The sequence below is a fragment of the Petromyzon marinus genome, chromosome 74, assembly GCF_048934315.1.
Source record: "Petromyzon marinus isolate PM22_M1 ecotype Great Lakes invasive population chromosome 74, UKy_Petmar_22M1.pri1.0, whole genome shotgun sequence".
Classification (NCBI taxonomy): Eukaryota; Metazoa; Chordata; class Hyperoartia; order Petromyzontiformes; family Petromyzontidae; genus Petromyzon; species Petromyzon marinus.
In genome coordinates this window covers 3,344,594-3,362,592 of record NC_133740.1, presented here as the reverse complement: position 1 = coordinate 3,362,592, position 17,999 = coordinate 3,344,594, and the positions used below count along the sequence as shown (strand labels likewise).

Here is a 17,999-nt window from a genome sequence, read left to right as displayed (position 1 = left end):
AATCGGTGGTGGGTCAGCTGGTGCGGCCGGAACAAACCTATTGCGTCCCTGGCCGGTGCCTGCACGGCAACATAGGCACGGTCAGGGACGTGATCTCCTTGGCGGGGAGGGACGGCACGGATCTAGGCCTCCTCTTCCTCGACCAGGAGAAGGCATTCGACTGGATCAACCATGGATGCCTGGAGGATCTGCTCGCCTCGTACGGGTTCGGGCGGACTTTCCGGGCGCAGGTGCGGCTCCTGTACACGGGTGTGTCGAGCACGCTGAAAATCAACCAGCGGCTCGGCGCCCCTTTTTCCGTGGCGAGCGGGGTCAGGCAAGGGTGCCCGTTGTCGGGCCTCCTTTACTCCCTGGCGATCAAACCCCTCGTGCGCCGCCTGCAGCTCTCCCTGTCGGGGTACAGGGTGCCGGGCCCCGAGGCGGCGACCATCAGAGTGTCGGCGTACGCCGACGACCTGTGCGTCGTCGCAACGGACGCGCGCGACGTGGCCGCGGTGTGCCGGGCGGTGGAGGCGTACGAGGTGGCGTCCGGTGCCAAAATCAACTGGGGGAAGACCACGGCCCTGCGTCTGGGGCCGCGGGGCGCCGCGTGCCCGGTGCTCCTACCAGGAGGCGTCGCCTGGCAAACCGATGGCGTCAAGTACCTGGGCGTCCACCTCGGGAAGCCCCACGTCACGCGGGAGAACTGGACCGACCTACGGGACCGGTTCGAGGCCAGGCTGGCGGCGTGGGCGCGCTTCGCGCCGGCATTGTCTTTCAGGGGGCGGGTGCTGGTGGGCAACAACCTGGCGGCCGCGGTCCTCTGGCACAGGGCGAAGGCCCTCCAGCCCCCGGAGTGGCTGCTCGTGGTTGTGGTGCGCTCGCTCACCCGCTTTGCGTTGCAGGGCAAACATTGGTTGAGGCCGGGGGTCCTCCGCCTGCCGGTGGACGAGGGCGGTCAGGGCCTGGTGGACGTCACCACCAGGGTCCTGACCTTCCGACTCCAGACCGTGCGGCGGCTGCTGTACGGCGGGGAGGCCGCGCCCTGGGTGGCGCCCACCCTCGCCCTGCTGTGAGACACCGGTGGCGGCCTGGGCTATGGGCGCGAACTATTCCTGATGGACCTGGCCCAGGTGGACTACGGGAGACTGCCGGTTTTCCAGCGGAGCCTCCTGGACGCGCGGCAGCACGCTCGGGGAGTTTCTGCGCGAGCCCCTGTTCCACAACGGCCGCTTCGCGGGGATCCGGGAGGAGGCGGCGCTGGCCCGCCGCTTCGCCTCGGCGGGGTGCGGACGGTGGCGGACCTGGTACGGGACCGCGGCGGGCACCCCGCGTGGAAACCCGCGGCCGATATCAGCGGGGCGGCGGGGCTCCGCACCGTGCTGGCCGGGGCGAAGTTGTTGCGGGCGGCGCTCGAAGCGATGCGCCAGTCACGGCTGCGGCTGGACACGCCCGAGTTCTCCCCCCCCCACTCCCCCCCCCTCCCCCCACCCTCCCTCCTCCTCCCCCCATCCCCCCTCCCCCCTCCCTTCCCAGAGCTGAGCTTTGCGTGCGCCCGGCCCCCCGAGCGCGACGGCGGTGACTCCGGGTGGCTGCTGCGGCTCGCCGGCTGCCGGGACGTGGCCTTCCGGTGCGCGTGCAAGAAGACGCTGTACGAGTGCAGCATCAAGGCGCTGCACTGCCGCGAGCTGGGGGTGCTCCCGGATACGAAGTGGAGGGGCGTGCTCGCGCCGTCCGAGGACGCGGACCCCCCAGTGGGGCCGGATTTACAGGCCCCCCATTGCAAGCGCTGCGGGGACCTGCGGTGGCGGCCGCTCCACTGGGCGCTGCCCTCGGCCGCGTGGCTCAGCCGAGTCACCCCGGGGGCGTCGGAGGAGTGCCCGTTTTGCGCCGAGCGGGAGGACCTAGAACACCTGTACCTAACCTGCCCGCGATTGGCACCGCTGTACCAGCTCCTCGGGGCCATCTCCAGGAAACTGGGGATGGCCTTCTGAAGGGGCTGGATGGTGCACCGGGCCCCCTACACAGCCGGCAAACGCCACGACCTGGTGAACTTTGCCTGCTCTCAGGCCAGGCTGGCGGTTTATATGTCGCGAAAGAGGAAGCTGCAGGGCGCCGCGGACAGCGGCTGTTCGGCGGTGGCGACGCTGCGGGGCCTGGTGAGGGCGAGGTTGCGACTGGAACACGAGTACCTCGCCTTCGCCAGGGCCGCAGACGGGAACGCGGAGTTCAGCGCGCGGTGGGCCCCTGCCATCAGTGCAGCAATATTCAGTACATGGTTGTAATGTACTTCTATAGCCCCCTGCCACCAGTGCAGCAATATTCAATACATGGTTGTAATGCACTTCTATAGCCCCCTGCCATCAGTGCAGCAATATTCAGTACATGGTTGTAATGTACTTCTATAGCCCCCTGCCATCAGTGCAGCAATATTCAGTACGTGGTTGTAATGCACTTCTATAGCCCCCTGCCACCAGTGCAGCAATATTCAGTACGTGGTTGGAATGCACTTCTATAGCCCCCTGCCACCACTTCAGCAATATTCAGTACGTGGTTGTAATGTACTTCTATAGCCCCCTGCCATCAGTGCAGAAATATTCAGTACGTGGTTGTAATGTACTTCTATAGCCCCCTGCCACCAGTGCAGCAATATTCAGCACGTGGTTGTAATGCACTTCTATAGCCCCTGCTACCAATGCAGCTATATTCAGTACGTGGTTGTAATGCACTTCTATAGCCCCCTGCCATCAGTGCAGCAATATTCAGTACGTGGTTGTAATGCACTTCTATAGCCCCTTGCCATCAGTGCAGCAATATTCAGTACGTGGTTGTAATGCACCTCTATAGCCCCCTGCTACCAATGCAGCTATATTCAGTACGTGGTTGTAATGCACTTCTATACCCCCCTGCAATCAGTGCAGCAATATTCAGTACATGGTTGTAATGCACTTCTATAGCCCCCTGCCACCGGTGCAGCAATATTCAGTACATGGTTGTAATGCACTTCTATAGCCCCCTGCCATCAGTGCAGCAATATTCAGTACGTGGTTGTAATGCACTTCTATAGCCCCCTGACATTGTGCAGCAATGTTCAGTACATGGTTGTAATGCACTTCTATAGTCCCCTGCCATCACCAAATTCACACTGACCAGCGTGGTGAAGTATGGTAAATAACCCCTCTCCCTGGGAGCTGCATAGCATGGGACAGCTGTCAGCCAGCAATGGATTGAAAAAGGAGCTGTACTCCGCACACGTTGTTATTCAGGGTAGGGTAAGGAACTTGGAGGTTCGGTATGCATAATGTGCTCAGAAAGTATTGTATTCTGTATGTGTGTTGAACCTCTTTCGTACCGTACCAAGCCCACCGTGCTCTTCGGAGGTGCGATAATATATAAATATAAGTAGTCATACTACTGTAATACCACTATTAATATTTAGCATGCATTGTATTAGTAGTACAGTAATTTGTTGATATGCAGGTGTGCATGCCAAACGTTAACCAATGTTAAATGTTAAGCCTTCTCTTTTGAATTGTGTGTTTTAAATATGGAGTTGTCTCCAGCTAATTTCTTAAATGTATATCATTCATAATGTAGTAGTATGCAGGTAGTGCATTTGTGACATTTCAATTGTACATAGAGCTTGCAGGTGTGTTGAAGGAAACCATGGGAAAGGCAGGGATTTTTGTTGAAAAAAGGACAACAGCCACAGTAGCTTAAGAGACCTAACGCTGAAGCTGCTAACGCGAAGTGGTTGACACTGGCCCATGCGTTGTGACGTCGGACCCACTTTCCGCACACAGCAGCTCCTCATGGTGCCCCCCATACCAGGACCAGTGGTGACCTGGTAGCCACAGCCATTCCTCTCCCTGGCCCCATCCGGTCCGGGCATCCCAAATCGTACAAAATGTACAGCAACGGTGGTGAAACAAGCAGCCCTTCGGGCGACAGCACAGTGACGGACCTCTTCACAAGCCCCCGCAGCAGCCTGGGCAGCTCGCTGCTCCGGACCGGAAGCGGGCGCTACCGCAGCCCTGTGGTGTATGGAGAGCGGTGCTACTCGTCGGCGAGCGATGTGCTGGACGCCTACATCGAGGACTTTGAGCAGAGCGGAATCTGTGCGTCACCGCCACCCAGGATGCGTGCAGAGCATGGCGGAGCGGAGACACGTGGAGGAGAGGAGGATGCGCAGCGTGGATGAGGGTGGGTTGCGCCTCTCACCACGCGAGGAATCGCTCCGTGGTGCTTGCGCTCGAGTGGCTATCGAGTGTGCAGGCGGTGCAATCGTATCGAAGCTAGTTACTTATACTGGGTGCTTGCCAAGTATGCTATGCTATCATGAATGTAATGTTATTCCCCGAGGAAAAAAAAAACCCTTAATGAGGTCTAAAGAGACATTTTCGTGAGAGTCCCACACTGGGATACTTGGCAAATTCCAGTAATGAGTTCATTTTATGTCAGAGAAAACTATCCATAGTAAGCACACGCATATGAGAGGATAGCATAGGTCTGAACAGATAGGTCGGTGCATGCATTTCTTTCTCCTGTCATCTTCCAGTAACTTCACTGATTATCGAGTTTGTAAAGTTTGTGAAATCAAAGTGATCCTCCAACCTTTGTGTAAAAATTTGCAGATCCTAGACTGGACACATCTGAAGTTTAAACAGTAACAGCTCATGCACTGATTTATCCAATATTCTTGATTTTTTTTCACAAACTCCACAAACGGATAACATCATTAGTTACTGATGGCGCAAAGTAAGGCAACATTGCAGGATTGCCGTTCAGGGGTCAAGGAATCTAGGGGAGAGCAAATGCATTGTGTACCAGTAAAATGTCTGTGGGTCTTACATTGCAGGTGGCATGCTGCTTGTGGAGGACCTCATCTCGGGCACGTGCAGCCTCACTGCTGCGCTGCAGCGGTCGTGGTTCAGAGAAAGATGGTCAGTCTAACCACGGACCAGCTCCTAGCGGCGCCAGCTGACGGTTCCTCCATGTCCTTGCTCTGCTCGCCTGGCGCCCACCGAGGGCTCGTGGTGTCGCACAGAGGCAAGCGGTCATCTCTCGGGGTCACCGCGCATAGCCTCGGCGCATCATTGGTGAGGGGCAATAAGCCAACTGAACGGTTGAGCTAAATAGCGAGAAACAGCAAGGCTCTGCCGCCGTTAAATTTGTTGGCGAAGCCCAAAAAATATATTTTTTCTAACCAGAAGAACGTTTTGTCGTACTTACGGAGCAGTGAAGCAACTAGGCGTGAGTAGTTGCCGAACGGCGGCGGCTGTGCGACAAGTACCTATTCCAGGTCGTTGACAAGCCAAAAGGATGAGCTGGGTGTGTCAGGGATCACGAGCATTCCTGAGCTCAGGTACCCGGCCTGGCTGCGTGACTGCGATGTGGCATCTCAGACCAGCAGCCACTAGACGGATACCAGCACGAAGAGAGCAGGTGCCGCTCAGAACCCGCAAAGCAGACCAAACTACCCAGAGTGGCTCAAAGATTTGGACATCTCCAGCCTTACGAATGTAGCCAACGAGGGGCCCGTGTCAGAGGACCTTAGATCCCTAGGTGTGTGTATATATAGATATAGTCTGTATATAGCAGATGACATTTCATATCTTTTCAGTTACATATTCAGTCTTTTTTCACAGAGACGGCCGAGCGGCCACCCATATGGTTGTGACATGCGATGCGTGATTCTTGATGCACAGCCTCATTGGAGGAGCTGCTGAGCAGGGCGCACATGGCGTTGGACTCCCCCAGCTTGGAGGCCCCCTCCCCGGGCAGATTCAACACAGACATCTTCCTAGGGGCTGATCGTCCCTGGGAAAACCCCTCCACGCCATTGTGAATTTATCTTTATATTCACACTCACGCACAGCTTAGACGCTGCACCGCCTCTAAGTATGATGTCAGATTATGAATGTTATAAGCTAAGCAGGTAAGCCTGGTTATTACTTAGATGGGAGACTATTTGGGAATAGCATATATTAGAGATTTTGGCTGAGAGGTAACCAGGAGTTAGTAATACAGCAATGGAATCTTGAATCTATTTGCGGAGTTTTGCATTTTACTCCCTCTGTTTTCACCGGGTTCTCCGGTTTCCTCTCACATACCACTCGCTGATGAAATTTGCAAAATATCACTACCAAACCCTCCTGAGACTTGGTGAGATTGTTCTGGCTTCCACCATGATAAGTCAACCAAGTAATTTTCTCTCAATCGTGTCTCTTCTCAGGGCCGTGTACCACCTGTCGTGTCTGAAAGAGCTGGTTGACATCATCAAGAAGCACAAGGATGGCTGACTACCCGTGATGTAGAAAGCCCGAAAGCACTTTATGGCGGTGGTCGAGGTTTGTCCTCAGAAGGATACGTTCGCTTGGTCCTCCTGCTAATTCATGGTTGTTGAACATCAACGGTACTCCAGGTGCTGTGGTGTGAATCGCAATTACTTGTGAACGTGTGGGGCCCGTGGGGCACAGTAATTGCCCTGTTAACAGAAGTGCCACAACAAAGTATGGAAAAATGTGATGAAATTCGTTCAGGGTTGGAGTTAGTGAATGGTTGCCGCAGTATTTTGCACAGCAACTCCATACAGACTCGAACGTCACTTGAAAGAGAACAGATATGTGAACAATATTTTGAGCACAACTAAACCAATTTTGGTTTTAGCCATTTTGGAAGGAGCCTACTTTATTGGGAACATACATGCTAGTATTTGTGTAGTTATAAACATTTGGGAAATCACTGTAAAAGTGCATTTGCTTATTTAGATTGCACTATACCTGTATTGTAAAATTTCAGAACCTTTTATGTAATTTGTAATCAATAAACCAAAGTTGTATATTGTATGCAACCTATGACTTGGATTGTTTTTATCATGTCTTGTTTAGCATGGTTGGTTATGTACAGTGTGAAAGAAATTCAACATACATTAAATATTTTCTGATATTTGAATGTTTTATATTGTGCATGTCTCAGATTTATTGTAAAATAAATATACAAAGGCTTATACACATGGAATTGAAAATATTCAGCTATGATTTGTATTTCTCAAGTATTTTAAGAAAAGTCAGCGAGTCTCGTGACATGTCTTCACATTTGGGGGTGATGATTGTGATGGATTTCCAAGCATTAACCTGCTTACATTCCTAGAGTATGTATGGTGAATTTGGGCATTTTGGGTGATTGAGTATTAGGCCAAACACAGGCAGATGGTGGGGGATAGATGTTTTCAAGCATCTATTAATTATTCATCGGCATGTACTATCTTACTATGATGTAAAGTTCAAAAACATGGTTCATGAAGGGAATGGAATAAAAACTCAACTGTACACAAGTATGGAGGAATTAATACTTGGAATTCAATGCAAAGATCTAGCCATATGTCGTTTACTGGGCACCAGGGTTGCCAAACAACATATGAAAGATGTGTATCAGGCACAGCCTCTGCATTATAAAAATATCACTTCCTGAAGTGCATTTTGCTTCTCCTGTCTTAGGTCACCATCAAAATAAATTAGAGCAAATGTGACTCGACTGACACAGACAGCATTTATACTTGTGAAGTGTTCTACTTCCGACGTGTGGTGTGTGTCGCACACACTGTCGGAGACGAGGTAGTTGCGGGAGACATCGTCTCTTTATTATCTTGTTTACACCAACTCCGGCCTCACTCTCTCGACCACGTTTCCGTAGAGCCCGGCCTAGACACGACCCTGTCCACGTTGCCCCGACGGCATCGACCGAGTAGGCCAACTACTGTCTGGCCAAGCAATGATTGGGCGAATGCGGTGGCAACGACAACGACGACGAGACGAGTCCACTCCCAGAACCGGCAGCCCGGAGCTCTCGCTCTCCACTGCTTATATTCTACTCGGCGCGGCTTGGCTCTGCCCTATCCACGCCTCCCTTCTCGAACCGACCAGAGGGTTCCAGAGGCTTCCCTATGCGGTCTTCCATGACCCTTGCCCCAATTCCTCTGCCCGGCCGGCACACCCGTATATATGCTCAACGGCTTGTGCGCAAACTTTCCACTGCAGTTGCCGCTGCTGGACAGCAGTCAGCGCTGTGTCACTACACTTTTATGAACACAAGAATTACATAATCACATCTACACTTATATGTAATGGGCTGAGATAGGCACACACAACTTCTTGGGAGGCAACACTATTTATTAACACCAACACATTACACTTAACATAAATTTCGATTTAAAGCTTTCGTGACTGCGGGCTAACACCAATCCCGAATATCCGCCCCCACAGCCCTTTAAATAATCTCCAATACAGCCCCCCAATCGGCTACGCGTGTACGAGTGACGTCCCTGCCCTCTGACCCCCGACCCCCCCGTCCCGCGCGTGCGATTGGTGTGTCGCTCTAAAATCGACTCCAAATCCCCGCCACGCAGCCCTTTAAACAATCTCCATTGCCCAGCATCGGCGGCAACGCGTGTGCGAAGGACGTCATTGCCCTCTGACCCCTGACCCCCCGTTCAGTTCGTGTGAGTGGTGCGCGGGGTTGTGTGAGCAGAGACGTCGCGTTTGAGTGGCTGAGAAGCGACGGATTGATTCCAGGCAGCCACGTGCCAGCCCCGAGCTATGCCCCACAAACAGAACCCGTGGACCCGAGGGGCTGCGGCGCGAGGAGAGGAGCCGGAGAGCGGCAGCCCTCTCACCGCGAGCGAGGAGTCGAGTAGCGGCTGCTCTCACTCGAGCGAGGAGTCCGGAGCCCGCAGCCCTCCTGAGATCAGCCCTCCCCCGGGGGGGGGGGAGCCGGGGGCCCGCGTCCCCCACAACTGACAACCTGTGTACCAACTGGCCGAGTGAGAGTTTGTGTGTATTTGAGCGCAATCGTGCCAGTGTTTAGCTGTACCAGGGAGTTTGATGCAGCAGAGTGTTTCGGTGTAGCAGGGTGTCCGGATTGTGCCGGCACACTATCCTTCTATCCGTAATGTGAGCTCCATTAAAAGTTTACTCGGACCTCAACCTGTCCAAGCGCCTAATCTTGGAACGTGGTTCTCAACATCGTCCCTCACCCATGCTACGTACCTTTGAGACGTCCTGCTTTTACAAATGTTGATGAACTGGAGGGCAAAGGTCTGGAGGACCCCACATGGAGTCTTGTTTCTCACACCCGAGCCTCCTGTGACATTTCTGGAGGCTTCTCTGGGATCTTTGTCCCATTTATTGAGTGCGGATTTGGCTTACTTCTGGCTTCATCCCAAGACGTCATCCAGTTGGGAAATACCCGAAGGTTGTGGGAGTCGCCCCGTGCTTCAGTTTATTTCCAACCCTCGCAATGGCCGGATGCTCACCAGCCGGAAGTCTTTTCCTGCATACACCACGACCGAGGTGTTGAGAGCAGCCATCTCGTGCCTGGTCGGCAATGGAGATGGTATTATCGATTAGGGGAGCGTGAGTCTGTGGCGTTGGTGGTGCTGCTGTCACGGAGGCGACACGAGTTTAGGAAATTCAGTTTTGTGGGTTTCCTGTAGGGAGCACTGAAAGATCCTCTCTTCCTCTTTCTCCAACCTTTGTCTGTTGTCTCCATGTCCCCGTTAAACTCTTTTTACGCCGCTTTCCTTGAATGTGCAGCCGCCTTTACGACCTCCCCTCTCCCCTTCTCTCCACCTCCAACCCATCTCCGTCGTAATCTCCTCCCCTTTGTTCAAGCTCTTCCCTTTCTCCCTCAGTCTATGGATGGGGTTATTGTTTATCGGGCTCTTATATAAAAATGGAGCTTATTTTAGCCTTTGAATACGATTTTCTGTTTTCCTTCGGTAGCGTGTTACACACATAGGGAAGATCGAGTCACGCCACCGGTTCCCATTATCAAAATCTTTGTCAACTTGTCTCCCTCGGTAGAAATGCCTTTCCTTCTCCAGCAGGCAATTGTCTTCTCTCTCTCACCTCCGGTATTTCTTCCGATGCGCTTTCTTAATCTCGCTTGCTGTGTGTATCGACTCTATCATTCAACAAGGGCAAATTTAAAAATTTGCTTTTTTTTCCTCCACTGCTTTACCACTATACCTCCTGAGTGGGTACTCGGAGTTTCATCTAATGTACTATTTGATGAGTCGCTTCCACACAGCACAAAGGCGGTAGCTATCCGAACTGTAAATTTTTCTTTCAATTTCGATAGATTCTCGATTTATTTTTGGCCAGTAGTAGCTAGTTTTGCACAGAACTTCAACATTAAAATCAACTGAGTATCCTTGTTGGCACGTGTGCTCTGCTACTGCTGAACACGGGTGCCAACAAAAAAATACATTATTTAAATGCATGCCTATAAAGGGCAGCATACTTCAATAGGGATTACTATTGGTACGGCTATTTTAATACACAATAGACAGGAAGGACAAGATGAAAGGGCTCTCATAATGCACATGCATAATGTACGTTGACTCGGTAATCTCCCACCCCCCCCCCCCCACTTTGCGTGAGAGTGTCACAAATCTAGCTGTCGCCTGATGAAGCCAGTTGTAATTACTGGCAAAACGTCGTACTCCGATTGTAAATGTTGTGGCTTGGCTCTCCAAAGTACCAGTGACGAATTGGCTTGTTCTGTTTCCGTGACAACCCTTACTAGTTGGCTGTGTCGAGTGGTGGCGGGTTTTAACGACACGTTTATATATGTACGCGATCTAACCCAAAAAAAACACCTCTATGTATAATATTGGACCCGAAAGCCTACGTGTTAAACCAAAATTAAAAATATATACAAAATAACAATAATTTCTAGTTTTCCTCATTCACATCGTGATTCGTATGAAAAGACATGAGATGATTGAGACATGTTAAATCATAAACTATTTATAAATATATATACAGATAGTCCTCGACTATCTGTATATGCAAACAGAGTTAGGATAGCAGCCTCCTTTAAAAGTCAGAGTAGAATTATACACTGTAGAAGACAGTTGACGAATCCTCGCTGCTTGATTCCTCCTCGGTTCCCTTCAGCAGTGAGTCATCACCAGTCTTCTCTGCCTGCTCATTCTCCATGTGGCACCGCTGGGGTGGGTGCGATACGCCAGGAGACTGCTTATGCAGCGAGCAGTGAAGCAGGCCCATCTCTGCCTGCTCATCCTCAACGTGGAATTGAGGCGATGGCGGTGAGCTGGGGGCATCGGTGAGGAGGGTGTTACCGAGATGGCCCAGCTCTGCCTGCTGCAGAATCGTCTGTACGACGAAGCGCTCGCGGCGCATGCAGGCGCGCACATGGGATGGCGTGTCCGGGATGATGTATGCAATGCAGGCCTTCGTGAGTAACACCACGTGCTGCACACGTCCACACACAGGTAAAGGATTTTCAGTTTCAGGATTTGCATGTAATGGGTGCTTACTAAATATAATAGGGCAGCATCTCAAAGTGCTTTACATCTCAGGTCAACTATTCCGGGGACCTGCAGCCTAGGGATATTATATTGTTACGTCGTTTTTCCCAATTAAATTAAGTCATTTGAGTAATTTTTGAACATTTGGCAAATTATACCGAGGCACTTTTTTTGAATTACTTAATGGGTTTTTTACGTTCACTATGCAGCAGGCAACATTTATGATGGGCAGTTAATGCACCCACCGTATTCACCTGGGCAGCCGCAAATTACCGCAACAATCAGCAAAACCTACACTCGGCCATGTCACCACTGCAAAGATTCCCTGTGTAGCCTTTCACAGACTGAGACAAGTGCATCTATGAAGGGTGGCACAGTGCCTGTGGGGGTGGTGTGCACCTTTATCTCGCCAGTGATGATTTTCACACACTTCATCAAGTACTCATTTTAAGACAGAATCAACTTAAGGGAAGCTCAACACTGGTTCTAATATTTTCCACTGTTGTTGGCTGTGTCCAGAAATAGTACTCCGGTCACACAGGATTGGTAGCGCAGTTCACAAACAACAACGCAGCCGCTCCGCTTTCCACACGCACACATGCTTACGTGTGACAAATTGCATCAACAACATGAATCGTCTGCTGCATGATGAAAGTGAGTATTGTATTACCACTATTATTTGTGATCTCAGAAATACTGTGCAATTGTGAGGTATAATAGCATTACTGGCATTATCTGAAATGACCCATTGACAATGATCACGGTTTGCTCTGCTGACCTTAACAACTGCTCACAGATGAGTCTATACGATGGTGCAGTAGTGTAAGACTTTGTACACTAGACTTGCAATCCAGAGGTCACGGGTGTGAATTGATCTTTGGTCGTGGGAGTGTAAACAATGGTGAAAGTGTTTTACATTCCACTGCCTCTATCCACCTAGCAGTGTAAATGGAATACATCCAGTCAATTGGTCGGCTGAGTTTGGTTCTGTCCAGTGTGGGAACTCCCACATCTTCCCAAAACGCCTGACCAGTGTGGAAGAGCAGTAAAAATACATCTTAAGGGTCTCTCTTGAGCTCCTTATAGCAGGAGCCCTTTTTGCCATCAGTGACATGAGCAAGTAATCGGAGGGCTGTACCTTAATCTTTCTATGGGTTTATGAATGTGTGTGTGTGTGCATGTTGATGTGTACCTGCATGGCAATGACGAAGGCCAGCTTTGCCGTCAGTACTTGCCAGTACTGCTTGGTGACGGAGTAGGCTTGGGGATGATCCGGCGGGTAGCGATAACCTGGATACCTACACACGTACAACCACAAGCACGCATGGACTATATTGAGCAAAGTGCCTCGAAAGTAGAGTTGGCGCTAAATTGAACAAGTATGGTTGTGCACAAACGGTATATGCGTTCACAGCCCTTTAAAAAATCCGCTTCTGAAATAGGGCCTTCCCACAACGTTCAGTTTGTGGGGGCTCTTTTGACTATGGTTCACGCTGGTCCATGCCAGGTTGGTGAAGGCAGGGAGTACAGATAATGGGAGAACAATATAGCACAACTGTTAATTTTTCTGAACTACCCACTGCTGACAACCTAGCTCCACAGTTGCCTACTGCACCTGCATTGTGTATGGTGATCATCAATCTAAGCACGGACAAGGCTCAAGCCTGCTTGACGTCCAGAATCTAAGATCAGCTGTATTCGTGGTGATTTGGTCATAGTCAAGTAAGGTTATATTAAATATCGATCAATATGGTTATATTGATTATAGTTGTGTATGCCAGCAATTCAAAAACGTTACAGAAAAGGGTTGGTAGATCGCATCAATTTCTTAACTAACTGTGCTGAGGTGACCAGAAGATGGCTGTAGAGCAAGTGGTTTCATGTCTGTGTGGACCTTTAAGCTTCATTTCATTATCATGGGTTCTCCAGGACCTCTTATTGCATCCCACATGCATAAGACCACCTTAAACTGGAATCCCAATGCACGGTCTTCCTGCAAAGGGATCTTGAGACTCAATTAAGCAGTCGTGGATCGATAGATAAATAAATAACATTACTCTTTAGCAAGGTAACAATGAGCTAGAATTTATATCAATCTATTATTATATTTCTCTAAGTGGGACTTTGGTTGTGAAGCCATCCCACCCGTACCCACTGCTCCCCCCCTCCAATTCCCCCCCCCCCCACCCCCTTTACTGTCCCCACCCACCATGCACACTCCTCCCCCAACCCTACCACAACCCCTTACTACCCAACTAAGCCAAACCCTGTGTCCAGGGTAAGGGGCAGGGCCTAAACAGAGGTGGGGCCTAGGGGAAGTGTGGGTCTTAAAAGGAAAGTCACGGAGTGAAAAGAGGAAGAAAACGAGCCTAATCAGGAAGGGGCGGAGCCAGGAGGACGCCACACCCAGAAGTATGTCGCATCTACCTGGACAACACACCCAGAGATCAGTGCATCACATTCGCAGGGACGGCACCCCCGATAGCTGGGCATGACACTGAATGGCACAAACCTGCAGGTTGTGTGGATTGCCGGATCAAACCAGGCTGGCAGGATGTTGGGATGATTTTGCTCCTTGAAGTCGCTGATCTTGAAAATTGAAAGGCTGTCCTCCGTGTACCCATGCATTGTAGGCGAACCTGTGCCATACTCTGCTGAGTATCCATAATAATACACCAGGCGTGGGATGATGTCCGTTGTGAACGCCAAGATGCATGACCGTGGAATTAGCATACGGAGGCACAGCAATAGCGGTCACTTAGCATGCAATAATTTGACCAAGGCTTCTGAACATCTCACCTTGGCAATTACATTAATTTTCACAAATACAATTTGGGGGGTTGCTGCCAGAGTGTAATGGTTACCATATAAAGACTTGCAATCTGGCAGTCGTCAGTTCAGTCTCCTGACACAACAGTTGAAGCAATGGATAATTTTCTTAAATCTCCCCCACCTCTGTCCAATTAGCAATATAAATGGGTTCATCACTGTTTTAGCGCAGGTAATTCCACATCTTACAACATGTCTGGTAATCATGGAAGAGTAGGCCAAATACCGTGTAGAGGGGTTCTCTAGAGCTACCTTTAGTTGAGGCCCTTCTGCCAGCAGTGACATGAGCAAGCAATTGCAAGGCTTTACCTTTTGCGATTTTGGGAGAGAGTGGATAGGAGCGGTGGTGCAGTGATTCGTGCACTGCACTTTGATTTCAGCACACATGCAATTGACTTCCAGCTACGACTAACATCAGTGACGAGTGATACCCGAACCGCTCCTGGTCCCCCACTACACCTCTTCTCAAACCTGCCATGACCAGAATGGTGAAGTATGCTAAAAAGAACCCACACGGCTAACATGACATGTTATGTCTCTCATAAGATGGGATACTGAGCGAGAAAGCGAGCGGACAATCTGGTGACTTACATTTGTGATTACAGAGAGGGTGGCAACAATACTCAGAATGTCGGCCCAGGCTCCAATTCCTCTTGCTCGCGAAACCACAGGCCTCCTCATCTTTGTTACGAGCTTCCACGCGTCGACCCGCACTTCGATTATGTTGTTGAGCAGTGCGAGCAATGGCGCAAGTGGAAATGATGCCACAAAGAGAGTGACAAACCCGAATTGGATAACTGGGGTATATTTTGAGAATGGGTAGGGGGGCAAGGATAGGATAATGAGTGAAACAGGATATAGACACACACTCTTAATGCTGTTATGTTGTGATTACTTTAAGCAAACAAAACATGTTTTCAATGCATTGAATGTGTTTTAGTCAAAGGAGACCCCAAAATATGATCACATTTTCGTATCATTTGTTCACAAAATTATCGTGTCCATTACATTGGCCACTGAGATGCGACCAGCCACTACCATCTTTAATGCTCAGCTCTGGTTCACCTGGGTTTCTTTTGCACCATTTTCCACCACTAGGTGGCTATAATAACTAGATCACATCCTGTATTGAGGACTCCATTAACCGTACCACACATTTTTATGCATATGCACTGTGGCTGAAATGCCAACAAATCACAGCAGTTAACCACAGTGGACATGATGCACAAGAGTTTTAAATAAATAGTATGGGGGAGAAACGTCAACCCAAGCTGACCAATGTAGTTGCATTGGTTAGCAGACAAGAGGAGCAAATATGTGCTCCTATTGTTTCTAAAACTGAACTCCGTACATATGCACATACGCGCATTCTCAAAGACAATTGCGTTACAGTATATCCATAGATTGGTGCCTATGGCCAAATCACCCAGTATGCGTCAGATTTAATCAGATCCCAGAAGCTAAGGAGAGCTGAGCCTGGAAATTGGTTGGATGGGTGACCATGCAACAGTTGTTGTGGGGTTGTGAGCAGCAGAGGACAGTGCAGCAAATTACATTGTTGTATTGTACATCTAAGCTCTTACATCTGTGCTCCCTGCCTTCAACAACCCGAAGTGTGGGTAATTTCCCTCCCACAACAATGTCCGACAGATACACAGGGGCCATACACACGTGCCTATATAGTCAAATGCTACCCAATCGTGTGTTTTTTTTAATAATAAAGTAAAACGCGTTGACTCCGTAGTGTGATCCTCTGAGCTCATTGTACCCATCTCGAGGTATTCATCAAAGAGTCCAAGTGGGCTCTGGGGCTGTAGGTCCATGTCTTGCTCCCAGCGCGTGTAGACAGCCTCAGGCCTTAGCTTGGCCCGACGCTGGGCCCACCAATTGCTGAACCATCTGGGGAATTGTGGAGGGAGGTACGCATGTGCAGACACAGAGACACCCTTACACGTGTATATCCATTTGTTCATCAACTCTAGGTTGGCTATTTCATAGCTTTCCACTGTGTTTTCAGGTTGTATCATGTGAACATCCCAAGCACGTGGAGCGAAACGTCAAGACATGCCAAACAATATGCGGTATGACACAAAACATGTCAGAGAGCTGTACCAAAACAACTGCTAAAACCTAAGTAGTAGCTGTTTTTCATTTAGCTCGTTGTCAATCCACTACACTCTCTCAGTCATGGGAGTTGCTTGTCTAATATTATGAAACTATGTACGAAGCGTCTGATCGGAATATCGCATGATACTAACGAGGTGAACTTTGTCCAGTTGACTGGTGTTCACTGCTTAACCAGTGCACACTGCTAACAAGCTGTCGACCCGAGTTTTCGCTGAATGCGTTTTCACACAACACATTTTCATTGAAACATGGTTCTTATATTTGGGAAAACTTTTCACACAACGTGGAACGTGTCCATTATAATGTGGAATGCACACTGTTAAAACGCCGAACGCGGCCATTATAATGCGTTCCTGAGCAGTCGACGATGAACGACTGTCTTGAGTTGCGCGGCTGAGCAGTTTGATAAAGTATGCCGAATGATACAGTAACACGGCAGCCTAGCCTGAGTTATTTATCCCACCATGGGATGACTGCAAGTTGATTTTACTGTGCAAATGTGATTAACTCAGTAATTCCTTACTTTGCACCTTTTTACTTCACGCGGAAATTTTCAGAAACGCATCTACCGCGTTACACGAGGAAATGCCGTAATCAGACTTCACAGCTTTCATGTGTTCATGCGATACTTACGGGATGATGACCTCCTGAAAATTGCCAACCATCTGCTTCACTACCATGATGACAGTGAGTTGAGAAGTCAGTTCAAAGAGACAGCCGTTTGGGGGACACTGGAGGGGGGATGGGGTGGAGAATAGATTCAGGTTAAACACTGAAGATATGAAATATTGGGTAATACATATATGGATACCACACATCATTTCTAATGATCCTCTCACATTCTTCTTTTCAGTCAATTGCACACTGCAAAAGTGACGGCTCCATATGTTAGAGGGGACAGTGATTAAGAATATCAATATTCTCCAGATTATAAGAAACACTTTCCCCCTCTCCCTCATGTATTTTAAATAAAGAAAATGGTGGCGCATCTGATAATGTTTTGTTTGTTGTCCTTCCCCCACACATCCGATGCAGGCTGTGTACAGTGCAAAATAAGTTCAACACACAACATGCATACTGCAGTTGGTGTTTAGTATCAGGTGAGTTTAATTCCAGAGCATCGTCTAGTAAATATAATAATCGTAAAACATGAAATTAAGTTGGTAGAAAACACAGAGGCACTTAAATAATAAGCTGTATTCTTTATCCTTTATCTGCATTGTTTTTGAGAGGATATCAATCAATGAATCGCCCTCGTGACGATTTTCTGCAAATCTGCAGCAGGAGAAGTAGGCACCTTAATATAACACCAAATATATTCATAATCATCTCATGTGTCAATAAGTCTGCCTTCAAAGAGAAACATGAGCAACAGGTGCACATTTTGGGCAATGGACTTTCTTCCGAGCATAGAGTGACTGCAAATACTCAGGGTGACTCTGAATGGCAATTATGTAAATGTTAAACTACGTGTCATTAACACTGTCTTAATGACATTGATTTAACGTGTGCACAACGCAATGCTGCTTAATTCCTTACTCCAGAATTCGTTATTGATATCATGTTATGGGGCCGTTCTCTAACACAACGTGCTCCACTGCGCCACAGTGAGTCATAGGTAGTGGCTAAACATATCCTTGAGGGGGGCTGAAATACTGTACATTTTTAAGGATGATCAAATATATAATTTTAAATAAATGGCGTTTGATAAATACGGTATATAATTGAA

The 17,999-nt window shown here is 49.3% G+C and overlaps 1 long non-coding RNA gene across 3 annotated transcripts; it reads left to right on the top strand.

Moving 5' to 3' along the window:
• The first annotated feature begins 2,762 nt into the window (after positions 1–2,762).
• On the top strand, positions 2,763–6,845 carry LOC142907060 (uncharacterized). Of its 3 annotated transcripts, none has more exons than XR_012930749.1 (3): positions 2,763–4,182; positions 4,838–5,078; positions 6,215–6,845. It is a non-coding gene; the product is annotated as an uncharacterized LOC142907060 (long non-coding RNA). The 3 variants fall into 3 exon arrangements; XR_012930750.1 differs by having other exon boundaries at positions 2,772–4,182; positions 4,838–5,028; XR_012930751.1 differs by having other exon boundaries at positions 2,783–4,182; positions 4,838–4,922.
• Positions 6,846–17,999: the final 11,154 nt, after the last annotated feature.